The 13,826-nt window shown below is 40.5% G+C and overlaps 1 protein-coding gene across 5 annotated transcripts in view; it reads right to left on the bottom strand.

Moving 5' to 3' along the window:
- CHST9 (carbohydrate sulfotransferase 9) overlaps positions 1-13,826 on the bottom strand; it is a 304,138-nt gene that overhangs the window by 234,499 nt on the left and 55,813 nt on the right. For 3 of the 5 annotated variants that reach the window (XM_075920798.1, XM_075920796.1, XM_075920799.1), the window contains exon 2: positions 714-889. The exons of 1 other annotated variant lie outside the window; for it this stretch is intronic. The gene's annotated coding sequence lies outside the window, so the exon portion shown is untranslated. Of the gene's footprint in view, positions 1-713; positions 1,224-13,826 lie in introns of those variants that run through there. One more of the 5 variants, XM_075920797.1, reaches the window with a different exon arrangement.

The raw sequence follows: 13,826 nt of genomic DNA, 5'->3' as shown, positions 1-13,826 counted from the left end.
ACTGAGTAATCTCAGCACAGACTTCTCTTCTTGAACCTAGAAAGAGTGAGCATGGTGCTGCTGAGTAGCACATGTGTGTTCTTCCCTGACAGATTGTTGAATGAAGGAAAGTGGTGATGGTGGTGGTGTGTTTGTGGGAGGAAGGGGGGACCATGCCTGCATGAAAATGTCATTAAAATAATTGCATCTGCAGAATCAGTGAATTTGTGGGGCCCTGGCCAGTGTTCCCTGTAAGTGGTGCACTAATCCAGCCACTCAGAAGAGATTCAAATGCCATTCAGCTGATTAGCAGAGTACCGGCAGCTAGACTTTTTGTTTCTACTGGTGGTGCACTTTCACATGTTTCTGTGCACATACACATTTATTCTGTACATGAAAGGAAAAATCTGCACATGGATGGAAATATTAGAGGGAACATTGGTCCTGGCTATATAATGTTCAGTTGAAAACATTTCTGGAAAATAAAAAGCATTAAGGTCTTAGCGAGAAAGGAATAACTACTTTTGCTTCCTCTGGTGCCTTCCTACTAAGCTAATGAGAGGCAGAGAGTAAAATCGTCTAGTCTGTAATTTTTCATGTCCCCTTTCACAAAAGCCTTCACAATTCATTACTAAAGTTCCAAGGGAGATCTTAACCCTCCACATACATACAGGCCCACCCTATCACTTTAGTCACTAGTACATTTCTTCTTCCCTCCCTCCCCCATGCCTTACCTTTAATGTTGAAAATGAAGCCTGATGATTTGCTCCCCCTTCCACTGTCATAGAGGATGAATTCCACAGTGAAGGGCCCTGCATGAAAACCTAGCTAAGTGAACTTCGAGGAATGCACTCCTCTTATCAGGCTCTTTGGAGAGGTGCTGAATATAAACTGCTGCCTGCAATGAAACCTGAAACATGGGAGGGTATCAGGTTGTGGAAGTCTCTTCCTACCACCATCACACTGTACGATCAGAGAAACATGTTCTCAGTGACAGCTGTTAGCACTATTGGGTTATAGGACACAGCTGGCACATAATCCCAACTGCTTGGGGAACAGTGAAGTTGTGGCTGTTGTCCTGGAATGGTAGCCTTTTGCATCAATGACTCTGGACCTAAACTACTGAGACGTGGAAGGTTAATTTCTCTTTATCTTTAACACAAACCTTTTTGGCCTGATGGTCTCAGAGCCCCCACCAGAGGCCAGATGTAAAGTGAAAGGTGATACCGCTCAATAAAAAGTCACATCATCATTCCCCTCAGAGAAGATCTATACTACACAGTTTTAAAAGTGAACAAAGTAGTAGTACATTTTTATCAATGTCTTAACATGGGGATAGATAATCTCTGTAAAGGTTAAGTTATACTATTACACTAACATTGTAAGAACCAGTGAATTTCTCCACTGACATATACAAGCAAATGGGTTAAGGGCAATAGCCTCCACTCAGAATTTTCTACTGGGTCTACTCATTTGTTTGTAGATGAACGTGTTACGTTGTACTTAACAGGTTTTCCTTTATCTGCTTCTGTTTGATTTTCCAGTTTTCACCCTTACTTTTAGCATAACCCTCTCACACACAGTGACCTTTTCAATTTGAGCTTTTATTCAACCCAGCCTTCAAAGTAATGAGCAGAGGATCAAAACTGTGAGAAAGAAAAGTTGTTTTAACTTCACTTTTTCTTATGGACCAGGTTTTTCAGTAAAAACCGGCAGTGTCCACACTTCAAGTACGTTTAGGCACACACAAAAATACAGTAAATTGACATGACAAAGGGCTTTTGCGGGTAGAGTTATTCCTCTCCCCACGAGGAATAAAACCTTTTTGCGTTATAGCTCTTGCACAAAAAGGCAGGTGTGAACGCCCCACAGGGGTTTCTTGCACAAAAAGAGCCTATCAGAAAAAGCACAGGTGTTCTGATGGCCATTCTGTTAATGGCAATCAGAGCTTTCTTGTGCAAATGTGTCCATGCGGTGTGGACGCTCTCTTGCACAAAACACATCACTTTTACGATGCACTTTTGAGGTGTGGACACACTTTAGCACAAGAAGTTTTTGCACAAGATCTCTTCTGCAAAAAGCTTCTTGTGCAAAAACCATGCAGTATAGATAAAGCCACATTGTTTAAGGAGAATTAAGAAGTGTGCTTTGTTATTGGTTCAGACCTCAGGAATTCTCAGTGTCATGTCACCATTCATCTTTTTCTGGTTTTGATCATTTAAACATTTTTTCCTTCTTATACCATCTGACATGCAATAGTCAGAAATATTTTCATTGTCTGTAAATATATGGCAGATACCTGCCTAAATAGTACTTTCACAACCTTTGCTGATATGATATATAATCCAAAAAACAGATCTTTCAGATCTGAAAGACAGTATCTGCTCCTGCTATTTAATGTCTTAAATGTAAATAGTATTAAAGCTCGAGAAAGATTTTTAGAGAAGTACAGTATCAAATTAAACATATTTTGTTTACTCAGAGCACACTGTTGGTTAGATACTAGAGTGATAGACCTAGAAATTTCAATTTATCTTGATTTGGTCAGATAGGGTTAGAAAGTTGGGAAGCATATAGATTTTGTTTATGCTAATCAAAAGGTTTTTTTTTTTAATCTTAATTTATGTTTTTAAATAAGTGGCCATATTTTCAGAAGTGCTGAGCACACAAAAGCTCTTTGACTAACGGGAAATGTTGGCTGTTCAGTGTTTTTTAAATCCTTAGTGCTCATTGCTAATAGTTACAATTAAGCCCATGACCTTCTCTGGTCCATTTGTATATGAATGGTTTGCATATGGATCTTTTTGATGGGAGTTAGACTAGAATGATCTTTGCGGTCCCTCCTTACACCTACCATTCCATGATTTAATCTAAAAAACCATGAACAGTTCAGAAAATCTGTCCCTCTACCTTTTTGCTACAAAAAACATTTAATATACCCCCAAATCACCATCTGATGCTTATGAGATATACACATCCAGATCCACAAGAGACTGAAGTTGAAAGCTCTATTAAATATAATGTGTGCACCTGTGTGCGCACATGTATGCACAAATCAAGAGGAGGATCGGATTTGTAGATTATTTATCAAAATACTACACCTCTGATATTTCCCCAGGTTAACAGCAAGTATCAAAACAAATGAAAAACACTCAAAGGGGTTAGAAGTATAGCTATCTACCATCTCAGTGTTCAGGTGCTCATTAGTAGTGAGTCTCTTTCAAGAAACTTTGGTCCCATAAAAGTCAGTGACAAAACTCCCATTGATGTTCAGGGGGCAGAACTTTACCTTCATCTACTTAGTATACATTTGCCCTGCTTTTCTTTTCTAGCAGTTTATACTACAACCAGTGGGTTCACTCCACCTCCAAGCAGGAACCTAGCTTCTGTATGACAAGCCCAATTGTACTGTTTTGGCAATATGGGTATATGCTTTACTTAAAGTAATCCTGATATACCGGGATTCAACACATGAAAACATATTTAACACACATCCCCCTCCACAAACACAACATTTGTCCTTTATGCACACATACAAAACAGGATCATACAAACAGAAGAATGAAATCTCTACAAAGCTAGAGCAGGAATTCCATCATAAATTTCTTAGAGTTCAAATCTAAAACTCACGGTGTTCTGCATTTTATGTTTCCATAATCTGCATTATAAACCCCCACGACTCCAGGTGCCTGCTCCAGGCAAAACACTCATTAGAATGGTTTGTCTAGATTTTGTTAAGTGATCTGATAAATTGCAGCATCATTTTTTTCCACTTTCTGGGATTATTTTGACCCTCCTTGATCCTTTATTGTTATAGTAATAATACCTCACTCTTGTATAGTATGTTTCAATAACAGAGATCAGTATCATTAGTGCCATTTTACAGATATGAAAACTTGAGATTCAGAGGTCAAGTGAATTGCCAAAGCTTAGTGACCATTAGCAGAAGCAGGACTAGGTGGCCTGAGTTCCAGGCCAGTGCACTATCCACTAGGATATTCTACCTGGAATTATACAAATTACACTAGAAGCTCTAGATTACACAATAATTCAAGACCTCAGCTTGAGTGTTCAATAGTTATATGATTAGTTTAACAAATAATGTCCTAATAGGTCTGTGTGTATTCACATAATGAAAGAAATTGACAATATACTTAAACAGGGCATGTATAAACCTGACATCATGAAATTATCCCAAAATGCAGACACAGGAAATATCAAGCATTTAACCTACACAGTTAAAGGAAAAACAGCGGGAGACTGAGTTTTTAATGACATTTTCCTCATATCTTTTTTATTTATCAAGAAAGAGGATAGCAAGGAGAACACAGGGTACATCGTGCAGGTCCCAGCAGGATTTTCTTGGGTGAAGTGACTGGCAGTTCTTCAGGGCATTGAGATGTAATGTGAGAAAAGTCATTGCGTTATATGGAAATGCTAGTATAACAGTTGAAGAACAGCAGCAGACAAGGTCATGCCATTCTGTCCCATCTTGTAACTCTACTGTTGTGCGGAAGACTACCCTACAAATAAGATGTGGCATCTCAGGAAAGCTTTTCTGTAGAGCATTCACCCTGATGCGGCTAACCCCACACTATAAATATTCTTTCTGATTGCTAGAATGGGGATCCAAATGCTGATGAGCGATACAACACATTAGCCAAGCACCTGTTTCTAGATGCCCATCCTGTTTTCTATTGGTCATTAAGGAGCACAGAAAACAGTTATTCCAGCTACCAGTAGACAAAGAAGAAAGTAGTTACGTTTGAGAGAGATGTTCACAGGGTGTAATATACAAAACTAGAACACTAGGACCAGTGACAAGAAAATAAAAGTCAATTCATTTTGGGCCAAAGTCACCCAAATTGGTCCAAGAAAATCTAATTTGCATTACTCTGCACTAGCGATAACTTTGCCTGTCCTTCCCCAGGGTTTTCAGCAGAAAAGGTCAGCTTTCTTCCCCACCAAAGTTAAATGTAGGAACTAATCCTGCATTTTTTGCATGCCCAGAATTCCACTGAACTCAGGTAAAACCAGGATAATTCCTAACAAGTGTGCTTTCCTAAATGAAGAAGAATTCATTGAAATCTGTTACATTTCTATTGAATTTTGGGGTGTAAACATCATTGCTTCTAATTTTGGCTCTGTAGCTAAGTTTAAAATTTAAAAACAGACTGGATAAACGTGCTGGTGTGAGAAAGGAGTCCACTAAAAGTAGCATGATACTTGGCTATGCATATTAGAGTTTACAGGCCATCCTCACTATATGCCGAAGATACATTCCAAAAAACGTGGACATATAGTGAAACAACATAAAGCAGGCAATTTTTCCCCATAAGAATTAATGTAAATGGGGAGAATGCATTCTTTACGTCACCTCAGAGATGCAAGGCGGGAAATTTTACTCCATAAGAATCAATGGAGTAAGGGGAGGTTAGGTTCTAGAACTTAGGAAATGCCTCACTTCTGATTTTAACAATACATAAACATGATTTTATGACATCTTATGGTAATTTTAATACTGTAATCTTACTATAGTTTTTAATACTGTAATCTTACCTTTAGAAGGTGACATTTTTGCTTGATTGGCCTGATATTGGTGTTGATGGAGAATTAGCTGGAGGATGAGGATAAGGATGGGGGAAGCAGGTAGAGGATCATCAACTGTCATCTCAACATCACAATCATCCACCACCTCGATGACTGGTGATTCAGCAACACCTGCTGTGTCGCTGTCAATAACAAAGTCATGATTTTCAGAGGCTCTTCAATGGCTGCTGCATGGTTTTTTTGACAGCAGGTCCTGCTTGAGACTCATCCATGAATGGTTTGGGATTCTTTTTTAATTTTTTAGTAAAGAAAGTGGCCAGTGTTGTTTGGTTGGTGCACTTAAGTTTGGCATCTAAAATCTGTCTGTAACGTGACACACTATCTTGCTATGATTGCTGCTGCTCTTGAAGAATCATCAATGAGATGGTTGCATTCCTTAACAATATCCATCATCTCTTCATATACATCGAAGACACATCAGAGAATAGATACTGTGAGGCCGGCATCTGCATCTTTATCTTTACCCTCATCCTCATCCTCAACACTATCTTCTTCATGGCACTGTTTAACCAACTCCTCTAGATCCTCATTACTGGGAGGCAAAGAATGAGATTCCAAAAACTCTTTCATATTGTCCTCTTCAATTTCCTGAAAGCCAGTCTCCTTTGCTAGTTCGATGATTTTCTTATATATGAAGGCTTCTGGAAAGCCTAAGAAATCATGCACAGTATCAGGATACAGGTTCTTCCAGGCATTGTTCATTAACTGATTGGAGACTTCTTACCAGGCAGCACCAATCATAACAGCATCCAAGATGTTGAATTTTTTCCAAAATTCCTGGACTGTGGATTTTTCTTCTCTATCAGTTTTCTGAATGAGTCTGCAGCATGTCCTCTGCAAATAATAAGCTTTGAAGTTTGTGATAACCCCTTGGTCCATCACCTGCATGAGTGAGGTTATCCCTGGAGGCATAAAAACAACCCTAGATGTTAGGACCGAGGAATTCAGAATCCAGGTCATGGGAGCTAGCATTGTCCCGGATAAGAAGAATCTTGAATGTAATTCTCCTTGCAATACTTTTTCATTTTTGGGACAAAATAATCCACAAACCATTCATGGAAAATCTGCCTGGTCATCCAGGCCTATCTGTGGAATTTCCAAATGACAGGAACTGGAAATTTCACATAGTTTTTCATAGCATGTGGGTTTTCACTACGATACATGAGCAAGGGCTTCAGCTTCATGTCTCCACTAGCGTTGCCCACAACAACAGAGTTAAGTAATCTTTCAAGGCCTTAAATCCAGGAGCAGATTTCTCATTCACAGAAATATAGGTCCTAGACGGCATGTGTTTCCAATACAAGTCTGGTCATAGCCAACTTCTTCGATGGTGGTCTTCAGCATTTCACAAAATGCTTCAACTGCATTCTTGTCTGCACTCACAGCCTCTCCCTGCACTCACACATTCTTGAAGCCATATCTTTTCCAGAACCTGTTAAACCATTCATGGCTGGCATTAAAAGGTCCAGGTTCACCAGTCTATCCTGTTTCAATGTCTTTATACAAGCTCATGGCCTTCTCATGAATGAAGGCTGGCTGATGGGTGTATTCTGCTCGTACAGATCATGCAGCCATATAGACAAGTGTTCCATTTTCTCCATCCTGTCACTTCTTTGTTGCATAAGCTTCACAGAAGCATTCTTTGGCATAAGTTCTGCTGTCTCCAAAATTCTCTCATGATTCTTAATAATCGTGCATATGGTCATCAGAAGAGGTCCACGATAGTGAGCAATATTGGCAAAGCATTCACCCTTCATATTATGATGTAATACATCCAACTTCACATCCTGACTAATACTACTCTGATGCCTCTTACACTCACCAACTTTACTTTTAACGCCGCTTGCACTTCCTTAGGCATGTGGAAGGATTGCACCACATACTACAATATCAATCACAAATGAAATGTACTGTAAAGGATGACACAGTGGGTGCGCGGTATCTTTGTACAACGTGACTGCACACAACAAAGACTGAGAGCGTCAATGCTTGGCACGGATTGCTACAGGGCACCGTATTCCTCTGTGTCTGTGCAGCACACAAGCCGGACATTTTCTCTGATTTGTGTTCAAGCAGCTGACTTTCATATGAGTGAATTTTTTTTTTTGAGCAACATAAGATCAAAGTCCCTTTTATGAGCGGACTTATAAAAAACTGTTCCTAAATTCATCAACTATGTTAGTGCAGAACTGATGTATACCAGGGCACTGTATAGCAGGTATGGCCTATATCTGAACAAAACACTGGTCTGGTTCAGTGTAGCAAATCCTGTAATTGCTAACAGAAGTTTAACTTGAATATATTTTTAGCTATGGGATTTAATCAGCTGCTCAAACTCAGTGACTATAGTCTCAAAATATGGATGCATTTTTATGTAATTGAAGTAAAATGGAAGAGGCCTGATAGGAATAGGATGGCTTGTCTATCCTTATTTAGAAAAACTATTTAGAACTATTTAGAAAAGCTAAACGTACATAAATCCATGGGTCCGGACTTAGTGCATCCGAGGGTACTGAGGGAGTTGGCAAATGTCATTGTGGAGCCTTTGGCTATTATCTTTGAAAAGTCGTGGAGATCGGGAGAAATCACGGATGACTGGAAAAAGGCAAATGTAGTGCCCATCTTCAGAAAAGGGAAGAAGGATGATCCAGGGAACTATAGGCCGGTCAGTCTTACCTTGGTTCCTGGAAAAATCATGGAAGGGATCCTTAAGGAATCCATATTGAGGCACTTGGATGAGAAGAAAGTGATTAGGAATAGTCAGCATGGATTCACAAAGGGCAAGTCGTGCCTGACCAATCTGATTAGCTTCTATGATGAGGTAACTGGCTCGGTGGACATGGGGAAGTCAGTGGATGTTATATACCTTGACTTTAGCAAGGCTTTTGATACGGTCTCCCACAATATTCTTGCCAGCAAGTTAAGGGATTGTGGATTGGATAAATGGACGTTAAGATGGATAGAAAGATGGCTAGAAGGCTGGGCCCAGCGGGTAGTGATCAATGGCTTGATGTCAGGATGGCAGTCGGTTTCTAGCGGAGTGCCCAAGGTTCGGTTCTAGGACCGGTTTTGTTCAATATCTTTATTAATGATCTGGATGAGGGGATGGATTGCACCCTCAGCAAGTTTGCGGATGACACTAAGCTGGGGGGAGAGGTAGATACGCTTAAGGGCAGAGATAGGGTACAGAATGACTTAGACAAATTGGAGGATTGGGCCACAAGAAATCTGATGAGGTTCAACAAGGACAAGTGTAGAGTCCTGCACTTGGGACGGAAGAATCCCAAGCATAGTTACAAGCTGGGGACCAACCGGTTAAGTAGTAGTTCTGCAGAAAAGGACCTGGGGGTTATAGTGGATGAGAAGCTAGATATGAGTCAACAGTGTGCCCTTGTAGTCAAGAAGGCTAATGGCATATTAGGTTGCATTAAGAGGAGCACTGCCAGCAGATCCAGAGATGTCATCATTCCCGTTTATTCGGCTTTGGTCAGGCCGCATTTGGAGTATTGTGTCCAGTTCTGGGGCCCCCACTACAAAAAGGATGTGGATGCATTGGAGAGGGTCCAGCAGAGGGCAACCAAAATGATTAGGGGGCTGGAGCATATGACTTATGAGGAGAGGCTGAGGGACTTGGGTCTGTTTAGTCTGCGGAAGCGAAGAGTGAGGGGGGATTTGATAGCAGCCTTCAACTTCCTGAAGGGAGGTTCCAAAGAGGATGGAGAGAGGCTGTTCTCAGTAGTGACAGATGGAAGAACAAGGAGCAATGGTCTCAAGTTGTGGTGGGAGAGGTCCAGGTTGGATATTAGGAAAAACTATTACACTAGGAGGGTGGTGAAGCACTGGAATGGGTTACCTAGGGAAGTAGTGGAGTCTCCATCCCTAGAGGTGTTTAAGTCTTGGCTTGACAAAGCCCTGGCCGGGTTGATTTAGTTGGAATTGGTCCTGCCTAGAGCAGGGGGCTGGACTTGATGACCTTCTGAGGTCTCTTCCAGTTCTATGATTCTATGATTCTTAGACCCTGCACCTAACAACTTTATTGTTTTGCATAGGATGTTATTAAGCCTTGGCACCAATCATGCTGAGTCACCAGAGTGGAGGTTTTTACCACTTTACTCTGAAACATTATTCAATTGTTCAGTAGATCTCACTGGTTTGGAAATCCTTTTGCTATCCAGCCTCAAGTTTCCTTTGTTATGTTTCATTCCTATCTTCCTAATTATGTGAAGTGGCCAGAGATGTTTCCTCTCCCATCTTAGTTCTTGTGCCCTTCAAATATTCAAAAGTGTCTGGGAGCCATATTTAAACTGTTAAAAAAATATTCTTGACTTTTTTGTGATGTGCGAACTTAGATAATCTCTACATTTTAGAGATTTGGGGATCCTGTTTCTCCTTCCTACTTTTCCACATTCTGTTCTCATTAATTCAGACTATCATCCTTTAATTATCCCAAACTTTTCTTGGTCCTAAATTCATCTGATCAGAACCTCAGGTTTGCTCATGTTCATTTCTACAAATACTAACAGTTCTGATTTTTGATCCAGCTCTGAACCAGGTTTATTTCTCCCATCCTCATATTGATTGTTAATCACCAGAAGGTCTAATTGCCACTCTCTGTTTCCCAGCACTTTATTCCCAACATAATGAGGATGTGTTCCAGCCCCACTCATCTTATTTCAGCTGGTATTGTGCCAGATCTATGGGCCCAGGTTTCAAGACCTCTGGTGGTTTTGACAAATAGCTCATTCCTTGAGCCTGAGATACTCATAATTTGTAGCATGTCTCTGAGCCTGCGAAAAGCCCAAGTGCAGAAGATATGAAGACAGTAGCAGACAATGCAGGCCAATGGCCAGGATGAGTTCCCTCCATTGAGTCTGACATGTCAAAGGAAGGGGATAGGCCTTATGCAGGGCAGTGAATGGGTGACTTAACCAATCTTTTCAAAAGTTTGGATTTGGCTCAAGTTGGTGTCACTTTGTTCTTTTTAAACAAAAATCTATTGAAAAAATGTGTTCTGTAACATCAGTTGGTCAGAGTGGTTAGTATTCAAATTAAGGCAAGAATATATGTATTATAAAACTCAGAGAAAAAGATTTATAACTATCATTTAAATTGCACACACGAATAGCCAAGATCTAATTTATATTATGGACTAAGAGTTCCAAAAATCTTTTAAAAATTGTCAGACTTGAATCACACACACACTCAAGCATTAGAAACCAATTTTTAAGGGTTTGAACTAAAGGCCTATTTAATTCTACAGCCTGCTGAAATCAGCAATCATTTAAATGAACACTTAACTGAAAAACTATTTTCCGCACAAAATAGTTTAAAATAAAAAACTTGCTCATGGGGTGATATGTTACCTGTCCTTGGAACCAGCCATGGAATAAACCCAGACACAGGATGAACTGGAGCAGTACTTGGGTTGTTTATTAGCATAGATTCGTAAGGGTACAGCAGTACTCACAAACACACCACATCACATTCATTCTGGTAGTTTGGAGGCAGGCTGCAGGCAGATAGTGTTGGCTTTGATTTCACAGGTGGCTGAAAGTGGTCAGACTGCCCCTCGGGAGACTTGGCCATGAAGCAACAAGAATTCCCTGGGGCCCCTTCGGATCCATGGAAGATCTATTGCTTCTGATCCATTCCCGGGCTTTGCATGATGTTACATCTTGTCAGAGAGCGACAGAGAGAGAGCCACTTGTTACATCCATTTAAACACTTTGCAGGAGTTTTCCTTAGCCATAAAAGGCAACACATGCTAAACTGCCTTTTAATTGGGTGTTTCTCATTCATACTTCCTCATGCATTCATACATATTCATAAATAGGAATGCAATTGATTATATTAAAGCAACATGGCTTTGAACAAGCGTGTAACATTATTGGGGACTTTCTGAGCAGGAAGTACCTACACCATATCAGGAAATGTTGTTCAAATCACAGCTGACAGAGCTAGAAATAGAAGAGAAGGGAGAAAAATGCATGGGAGGGGAAGGGGTTTGTGTCCAATTAGCAACACTCCAATGGGAGGGCACATCTAGTTACAATATCTTATCCAATAAGGCAAATTTTAAAGCCAACGTGAAGTTTTGCACATGGGACAGAAACTCTGATATTCAGGGGTTTAACACAAGTGCTGACAGACCTCATGAGTAGAGCAGCAATGAAATATATTCTATGGGTTCCATATGATGTCAGCTAGGGAAGCAAAGCTTGCAGAAACTGACTAGTTCCTTTTTTTAAATGTATGTTTGTTTTCTTCTGAATAGGAAGCAATTTGTGCTGGTTATGTTGTCAGTTGACAACGGGTTGCTTGAGTGTGCAATCAAGCTTCTAACCAGTGTTTTCTTTTTGTTTTATATTCTTGGTTGGGTGCCCCCTTTAACCTTATCAAAGCAGTTAAATTTCTTCAACCTATCAAGCTGAGCCATGTCAGCATCTTAAGACAGCCGTTGCCGACATGGCTGAGCAAAGCTGAATTGATCTTATAACCCCCAGGACATTCTGCGCAGCACGAATGCTCTACACTACCACAACATGCTTGATTTAAAGTTCAGAGCTTTCTAACTCATTGTTGATGAGACAAAATGTCCTGTGCCACTAACATTTATTTGAAAATCTTTGTTACCATAAGTGTTATTACAGTAACTTCAGATACTGAGGGAGGAAGGGCGAAAAAGAGGAGAGACAGAGATGCCTTGTTACTTTCTGCTAATTAAATCAAGGTCTTCCCATCTGGCAAGGCAATAATTATACAGTGTTTATATATTAGACACATGAGCATTGACTTTGGTTCACAAGTCCATTAATGCATCAACGTGGTATCCATTTAGACATGTGCAGTTTAGTTACTATTTTTGCATTCAAGTGACTGCATTCATGTATGCATAACTCATGTTTAACCCTTCTGTCAGGTGGGGGAAATGTCAAACTATACTTCTGCTGCTGCAGCTGCTGCTGCAACTGGCTCACAATTGCTACTGTCCACTTTGCTGCTGTTGTCAGCGTCTCTCTGCTGCTGCACCTGTCCACTGTCCTGTTGCCACCACTGTTTTCTCTGCTGCAACAGCACTTTCGGAGGTTCTACCACTTAACCCGTCAGTGATTTCAGTGGGTAGTGGGGAATCTCAGTGCTTGGCAGGCAGTGCTGTCTTTTTCACTGCAATACTGTATATCTAAGGCTCAACACCCGCTTATCAATTATTTCAATGCTAACAATCACTGAACAGAGCAAAGATTCTCAAATGAATCCAATCAGCTGCTTTTAAACTGTGCAGTGTCAAATAGTGTTTAGGACTTCTTAGGCAGAGCCCACTTGCCCAGGTAGGAACATCTGTCCTCACTCTCACTCTCTTTCACAGACAGCATCCCTGTCCCGTTTAGAAAATGAAGTTCAGTTTATAGTGACCCCTCACACAGAGGGCAGGTTAACATACAGTTCAACTACCCTTTAATCAGACAAGCATAAACAACATTTCATAACCCCTGCACTCAATACTAATACAATCTGTAACCCTACCTCAGCCAAAAGTGATCATTTTAGCAAAGCTGCTCCATCACATTGTGCACCTTAGCAGAGCAGGCATGTCTATGCAAACACAGTCTGTTCCTGCAGTCTGTTCCCCAGCTCATCATTAGATTGCTAGGGTCATTCAGACCTTGCTTACATGTGTGCATTCCATTTCTACACACAAAAGAACCTTGTCAAAGAGGCATAAAATTGTGTCCCTAAAGTTGTAAACATCTAGTGGAAGCCATGTTTTACAAAAATCTATTGGAAGATTCTTCAAAAGTTTTCAGTCTCTATACTTTGGTTCTAAGCTTGTATGATTAAAGAGTAATTGAACTCTATGTTAACCTGCCCTCTGTGTGAGGGGTCACTATAAACTGAAAGAGAGTGAGAGTGAGGACAGGTGTTCCTACCTGGGCAAGTGGACTCTGCCTAAGGAGTCCTAAACATATTGAATATTTGGTTTGGACTAAGTGAACCATCTCATTCACAAAACACATTCAGATGTTCTCCTTCATACTCTACAGCAGGGGTGGCCAACCCATTAAACGAAGAGAGACGAAACGCGTCAGAAAACATGTGAAGAGCTGCACCAGAATTGTTGAGAGAAAAAATAAATAGATAAAGGAAGAGCTCCATGCCAACCAGAGTTGTTGAGCAAAAATAAAAATAAATTTTTTTAAAAAAAGGACACTGCCCCTTTAACACCACGGGTTGGCCTC

The sequence above is a fragment of the Pelodiscus sinensis genome, chromosome 2, assembly GCF_049634645.1.
Source record: "Pelodiscus sinensis isolate JC-2024 chromosome 2, ASM4963464v1, whole genome shotgun sequence".
In the NCBI taxonomy this organism is placed as follows: Eukaryota; Metazoa; Chordata; order Testudines; family Trionychidae; genus Pelodiscus; species Pelodiscus sinensis.
Note: the sequence above shows the minus strand (reverse complement) of the source record. Positions and strands in the feature narration are given on the sequence as shown.